Source organism: Sinocyclocheilus anshuiensis, unplaced genomic scaffold, assembly GCF_001515605.1.
Source record: "Sinocyclocheilus anshuiensis isolate Anshui unplaced genomic scaffold, SAMN03320099.WGS_v1.1 scaffold1286, whole genome shotgun sequence".
NCBI lineage: Eukaryota > Metazoa > Chordata > Actinopteri > Cypriniformes > Cyprinidae > Sinocyclocheilus > Sinocyclocheilus anshuiensis.
The window spans coordinates 195,566-203,056 of record NW_015554223.1 but is presented as its reverse complement, the minus strand read 5'-3'; positions in this window follow the sequence as shown (position 1 = coordinate 203,056).

Here is a 7,491-nt window from a genome sequence, read left to right as displayed (position 1 = left end):
TCACGTCTCAACTGATCTTCCAGAGTCTCGTCATGACATGGCCGCCATTTCAGAGTCTGCTCACATCACGCCTGAGTCCCCGGCCAAGATGGCCGCCACGCCTGAGTCCCCGGCCAAGATGTCCGCCACGCCTGAGTCCCCGGCCAAGATGTCCGCCACGCCTGAGTCCCCGGCCAAGATGTCCGCCACGCCTGAGTCCCCGGCCAAGATGTCCGCCACGCCTGAGTCCCCGGCCAAGATGTCCGCCACGCCTGAGTCCCCGGCCAAGATGTCCGCCACGCCTGAGTCCCCGGCCAAGATGGCCGCCACGCCTGAGTCCCCGGCCAAGATGGCCGCCACGCCTGAGTCGGACGCGGAGCTTGGGCCAAGACTGAACAGACTGATAGCTAGCGTGATGGACTTCCCACTGATGTCGGTGAGAGCTGCAGGCATCCCGGTGACATCAGTGCTCCACGAACTCACATTCTGCCCTGTCATGACTAAGAAGGCCGTCCATGAATTCACTGCCTGTCCTGCCACGGCCAAGGAGGCCGTTCATGAACTCCCAGTCTGCCCTGTCACGGCCAAGGAGGCCATTCAAGAACTTTCTGCTTGCTCCGTCACATTCAAGTGGTCTATCCATGTCTCTGCTCCGCCATGGCTTCCTGCTCTGCCGTCATCACCCGGCCGCCCTGTTCTGCCTGCTCCACCATGGCTCCCTGCTCTGCCTGCACCGCCATGGATGCCTGTTCTGTCTGCTCCACCATGGCCCCCCGCTCTGCCCGCACCGCCATGGCCCCCCGCTCTGCCCGCACCGCCATGGCCGCCCGTTCTGCCCGCTCCGCCATGGCCGCCCGTTCTGCCCGCTCCGCCATGGCCCCTTGCTCTGCCTGCCCCGCTTCATGGGCCTGGCCCTCCATCCCTCCCCCAGTTCCGCCTCCACTCCACCACCCTCCTGGACTTGTAGGGTTTTGTTTGTATTTGTTTGGGCGTCTGGAGCCGCCCTTGTGGGGGTGGGTGTATGTAATGTGGGGTTTGGGTTTTGTTTCATGTTCATGTTTTCCATGTCTTTTATTTTGTAATTGTTTCATGCTGTTAGTGTAATGCTTCCCTTGCCCTCATGTATCTCTGCCTTGTGTATGTGTCATGTTCTGATTGGTAGTCCTAGTCATGTGTCTTGTTTCCCATTGGTTTGTTCATGTTGGTTTGTTCTTGTCATGTGACCCTCATTGTCTGCTATAAGTAGCCCTCATGTTGCCATTGTCTTTTGTCGTGTATTAATGTTGTAACCTGCTGTCGGTGAGTCTAGTCTGTTCATGCCTCGTCGAGTCTGTTCATGTCAAGTCTGTGTATCTAGTCTTTGTCTGTTTTGGATTATGTTTGAATCACTGTAAATAAAACTGCACTTGGGTTCATCTTCAACTCACCTTCAGTGGACTGATCGTTACAAACATGCTAAAAAAATCCTGAAACCTAAAAATTGATTGGTGATTTAAAAAAAAAAATCCTAATGTTTTTGCCTTTTCATGTCTACTCTTGTCATTTTATTTTTAGAAAAACTGAGTCCTGGTGTCCTCTACAGAGGAAATAGCATCACTTATGAATAAAATATAATTTCTCAAAAATGTTATTTTACCATTTTTTTCTTATGCTCTAAACAATGTAATGACATGAAAAATTGCTAAATTCACAAAGCTTTTTATTTCTGGTTCTCAGGAGGACTAGATCTATATATATATATATATATCTTAGAAGTAACATTTTATAGCTGGCAAGGCTTTTTAATCATATAAATATTCAAAAATTGTAAAAGGATCTAATTATAATATTTGTACACTAATTTCAAGCATGCTTGATTTATTAGTTTAGTCTGTCTGCACAGGAAATTTCTCAATGCAGCATGACAGGACATCCTTCATAAAAGAAAACAGTAAGGCACAGAAAGAGTTTAGCAGAATCAGCTTTCCTGTCTAATATACATATTTCCTTATATACATAATGTCTAATATAATAAAAAAATATATATATAATTTTATGTTTATCCAACATTCTTAGCGAGTTCTTGGCAAATGTAAAAAAAAAAGGGGAAAAAAGTCCATGCTCGTGGATTCTTGAATTTATTCAGTAAATCAGTTCAGATCAATGGGAGGAGAGATATTCAGAGGAAATAATACTGGAAAAGAAAAATGATTGAAATCAATATCTTTTCACCATCTCAAACAGCAAACTTTGTAAAGATAATCTGTAAATGTTGCAAGAGATTATATAAATATTGTACGACAGCTTTGTTCTGGTGAACTAGATTTAGCACATAATCATTTCACAAAGGAAACTACTGCATAATTTCTCTATTGAATATTTAAGAGAAAAAACTGCAGAATATGACATTAGTTCAGTTTTTAAAATGTGAACAAGCAGTAAAAATTCACTAACCTGTAAACACAGCGGTGCAAGACAGTTTTTCAGTTTTCAGTTTTTCGCTGAGGAGTCGAGACGGTGTGCCTCGGCCGTACAGCGGTGGTACAGCAACTGTGGCGACGGAACGTAACGTCTCCGTTCCCTCCTTCAGGGAATGAGGGTTACATACGTAACCGAGACGTTCCCTTTCAGTCAGTCACGTTCGACGTTACGTCAGTGACTGACGAATTGGGATCCGTATGGAAAACGCCACAATTGCTGACCCCCTCCAGTGCCCTGCGAAAGCCGACAAGTCCCACCACGCCAGTTGGGGCGGAAGATAATACAGGGCATAGGCAGAGGTGTCCGCCACTGCTGTTCCGTACAGTGGGATATTGGATAACACTGGGAAAGCATACTCAAGTAGGGGAACGCTACGGAAGCCACATCCTACATAAAGGAGGTATCATGTGGAAGTTATACATATGGACTGGCCATAGGGCAGTACTACATATGGAAGTCCCTGCGGTAGACTCAGCCAACCTGGGGTGAGATCAATACACAGCAGAGACAGCAAAAGGACTCTGCCAGGGAACGACACGGGCTTACCGTGAAGGAAGCCGTACCGTGGAAGAATACACATGTGGGATCACCCGAAGGGGGAATCACTACACACGGGCACCTAGCCCAGCACAAGGGCTGACCTTGTCGTGTGTGAGTGCTGGACCTGGCGTCTGGCGCTCCGCCACGCCTGACCGCCGAGGATGCGGGAGGAACTTCAACAGGGTTCACCAAAAGGGAAACTGAACTGAGAAGTACTTAAGCGCATGTATCCGGTCCATAGAGGGGAATGGCGCAGCAAGCGTGATCGACACCGAGCGGGTCCAGTGTTACTGACCCTCTGAGGTAAGTACACGAGAGGACGCAGGCTCTACACGGAGATTATAGAATCTCGCAAATGTGTCAGGTGTCGCCCAGCCGGCAGCTCTAAGACTATAGCCTCCACTATCCAGTGGACAAGTCTTTGTTTGGAGACAGCCTTTCCCTTCTGCTGTCCTCCAAAGCAGACAAAGAGCTGGTCTGAGGTCCTGATGCTCTGCGTGCGGTCCACATAAATGCGCAAAGCGCGAACGGGACAGAGCAGAGCAATGGCTGGGTCCGCCTCCTCCCGGGGATTGACCGAAGCCAATGCAGTGAGGAGCACTGTCTTTAGCGACAGAAACTTAAGCTCTACTGACTGCAGAGGTTCGAAGGTCTCCTCCTTCAAGGACATCAGGACCAAGGGGAGATCCCAAGAGGGTACCAGGTGGGGCGCGAAGGATTCAGCCTCCTCGCACCCCTAAGGAACCTGATGACCAAGTCATGCTTCCCAACAGACTTGCCGTCTACTGCATCGTGATGTGCAGCGATAGCGGCAACATACACTTTGAGGGTGGAGGGAGACAGTCTTCGCTCCAGCCCTTCTTGCAGAAAGGAGAGCACGACCGCGATCGGGCATCTACGGGGGTCCTCCCGCCGGGAAGAACACCAATCGATGAACAGGTTCCACTTCAGCGCATAGGCGTGCCTCATAGAAGGCGCTCTAGCTGAAGTGATGGTGTTCACTACCGCTGGAGGTAGATCACCTAGAACCTCCGCGTCCCGTCCAGAGACCACACGTGGAGATTCCACAGGTCCGGGCGCGGGTGCCAGAGGGTGCCCCCTCTCTGAGAAAGGAGATCCTTCCTCAGAAGAATACACCAAGGAGGGGCTGTCGCGAGGAGCATCAGTTCTGGGAACCAAGTCCGACTGGGCCAGTATGGCACTACTAAGAGGACCTGCTCCTCGTCCTCCTTGACCTTGCACAACGTCTGTGCGAGAAGGCTCACTGGGGGAAACGTATACTTGCGTAGGCCTCGAGGCCAGCTGTGTGCCAGTGCATCCGTGCCGAGGGTCACCTCAGACAGGGAGTAGAACAGCTGGCAGTGGGACGTGTCCGGAGAGGCAAACAGGTCTACCTGAGCGTCTCTGTAGCGTCTCCAGATCAGCTGGACTGTCTTGGGGTGGAGTCGCCATTCTCCCAGAAGGCCGGGCCGACGTGAGAGCTCGTCGGCTGCACGATTGAGCTCGCCTGGGATGTGAACGGCGCAAAGCGACCTCAGATGCTTCTGACTCCAAAGGAGGAGATGGTGGGCGAGTTGCGACATGCGACGGGAGCGTAGACCGCCCTGGTGGTTGATGTAAGCAACGGTTGCAGTATTGTCCGTCCGGACCAGTACGTGCTTGTCGTGAAGCAGCGATTTGAAGCGGCGCAGAGCAGGCCATACTGCTAGCAACTCGAGGTAATTGATATGCCACTGCAGACGAGGCCCTGTCCAGGTGCCCGACGCTGCATGCCCGTTGCACATGACACCCCAGCCTATGGCAGAGGCATCTGTTGAGACAACAACATGCCTGGACACTTGCACTAGGGGAACTCCCGCCCAAAGAAAGGCAAGGTCCGACCATGGGCTGAAGGTCTGGCGGCAGGATGGGGTGACTGAGACCTGGCGAGTGCCATGTTGCCATGCCCATCTCGGGACTTGGTCGTGAAGCCAATGCTGGAGTGGTCTCATATGAAGCAATCCGAGCGGCGTGACAGCGGCAGCGGATGCCATATGCCCCAGGAGCCTCTGAAACTGTTTCAGAGGAACCGCCCTCCTGCGCTGACATGACTCCAGGCAGTTCAGCATGGACTGAGCACGCTCTACTGAGAGGTGCACTGTTAGATTGACTGAGTCCAACTCCATACCGAGAAAAGAGATCCTCTGCACGGTTCAGAACGTGCAGGTCCAGGATTGGTCGTAACCCACCGCCTTTCTTGGGTACAATTAAGTAGGGGCTGTAAAACCCAGACTTCATATCGGCTGGAGGGACCGGCTCTATTGCGTCCTTTGCCAGCAGGACTGCGATTTCCGCTCGCAAGACGGGAGCATCCTTGTTTGGCACAGAGATGAACCGAATGCCCCTGAACTTGAACTGAATCGCATAGCCGAGTCTGATGGTTCTTGTGAGCCAGCGAGACGGTCTGGGGAGCGCTAGCCAGGCCCCCAGGAACCGAACAAGCGGGACTAGGGGGAACCACTGACATACCCGCAGTGGGGCAGCGAGGTGGAGTGCAGGGACCCGACCCGGAAGGCACAGCGTCCCGGAGTGGGGTCTGAGTGCTCGGTGCAACACTTACCTGGCTCCACGGTTGGGCAGGGGGCGCGTGAGAAGGCATAGCATCCTCGAACCGGGCCCTGCTGCTTGCTGGCGAAAGGAGAGGGGGACGGGAGTGTTGAGGCTATGCCTCGCACACTGCCATCCTCGCCCACTTGAGACCAGGAGAAATAGGAAACTGCTCTTTTATTGAATGTTTGGGTACCACCGGCTGGGGAGCCAGTGGCGGAACAAAACAAAAAGGAAACAAAAGATTCTCCACCCGGCCCTCCTCCGGGGGAAGGAGTGGTGCGGTCACCATCTCCTGAAGAGCAGGATTCAGAGTCTCCGGGTCGCCTGTCTCAGGAACGCTGCTCGCTCTGACGCTTTACGGGCCTGGCAGGGGTAGAGACAGGCTGCGCCGCTTTCCTGCTGCCAGCTCCACACTGCGGCCGGTATGAAGGCTGCTGCTGAGGCCGAGCTGGAGTGGCCGAGGAGGGCGCCCTCGGCGACTAGCGGGCAGAGGGACTGCGACTGGCGGCGGGGTGATGACAGCAGCGGGCCGCCGGGGCAGGATGTGTCTGATCGCCTCCGTCGGCTTCTGTGCGGTGGAGAACTGCTGGGCGAAGCTCTCCACCGCATCGCCGAAGAGGCCAGCCTGGGAGATCGGGGAGTCCAGGAAATGGTGTTTGTTGGCCTCCCTCATACCTGCCAGGTTCAGCCAAAGGTGTCGTTCCTGGACCACCAGGGTGGACATCATCTGACCGAGGGACCACGCCGTGACATTCATTGCCCGGCGGCCTGTTCAGCAGCTCTGTAAGCCTTGGCCGTTAGAGCGGACGAGAACTTACAAGCTCTGGACGGGAGGCGTGGATTACCCCGCCAGGCGGCGGCGCATTGCGGGCAGAGCTGCATCGCAATAGCGCGCTCGACTGGGGGGACCTCCACATACCCCTTAGCCGCCCCACCGTTGAGGGCAGTGAGGATGGAAGAAGCACTAGCTCTGTTTCGGGTAGAAAAAGGTGCCCTCCAAGATCTAGTAACTTCTTCATGCACTTCTGGGAAGAATGGAACCGGAGGTGGCTGCCAACGATCGGCCTGCGGCACCCCCCAGGAACCAATCATCCAACCTCGAGCGTTCTGTAGATGGAGGAGGTTTCCATTGCAACCCAACGCTCTCGGCGGCCCGGGAAAGCATAGCAGTCAGTTCTGGATCTGACTCGGGCAACACCACTCTTCCTGACAGAGGCAACGCAGCCGAGTCTTCATTTCCAGAGCCTAGCTCGTCCCCCGATGCAGTGATCGACATCCTGCCATCTGCCGGAGGCCCAAATGAGATGCTAGACCCCGCCCTGTCCGGGGTCTCAGCCACCTCATCGCGGAACACCAGAGGGTGCGATGTGCTTAGAGGAGTGATGGGTCCGCGGAGACACACTCGACGGGGAAGCCCTCACTGTAATCCTCAGATCGCCCTGGCCACACGCCGAAGTAGTCCTCCGCTGCTGAGAGACAGAGGAACTAGAACGGGGGATGGGGAGGGGGACTCCTCCTCGTTTGATGAAGAGGAGCCTCGACCACAACATCGCGGTGGTCATGTCCCCGCAATGAGAACATGAGTCATCCACGAGCGCTGCTTCAGCGTGCTCAAAGCCCAGGCACGAGATGCAGCGATCGTGACCATCAGATGGAGCCAGGAAGTGACCACATCCAGTAACACATGAGTGGAAGGCCATATTTAAAAAGACGCCGCGTCACTCGTGGAGCTCTTTTAGATTTGCTCTTTTAGTAATAAAAGTGTTGAAGCACCGACGAGCTGCAGCACGTCGTCCAAACACCACAGGCAGCAGCACTGGATGAGCAACCCCCGCTGACGTGCCGTAACACCAACACTGCTTGAGAAATGCTGTCTTGCAGACACTCTTTCTTGGTAACCAGACCAGCTGAAAGGCTCGGCTC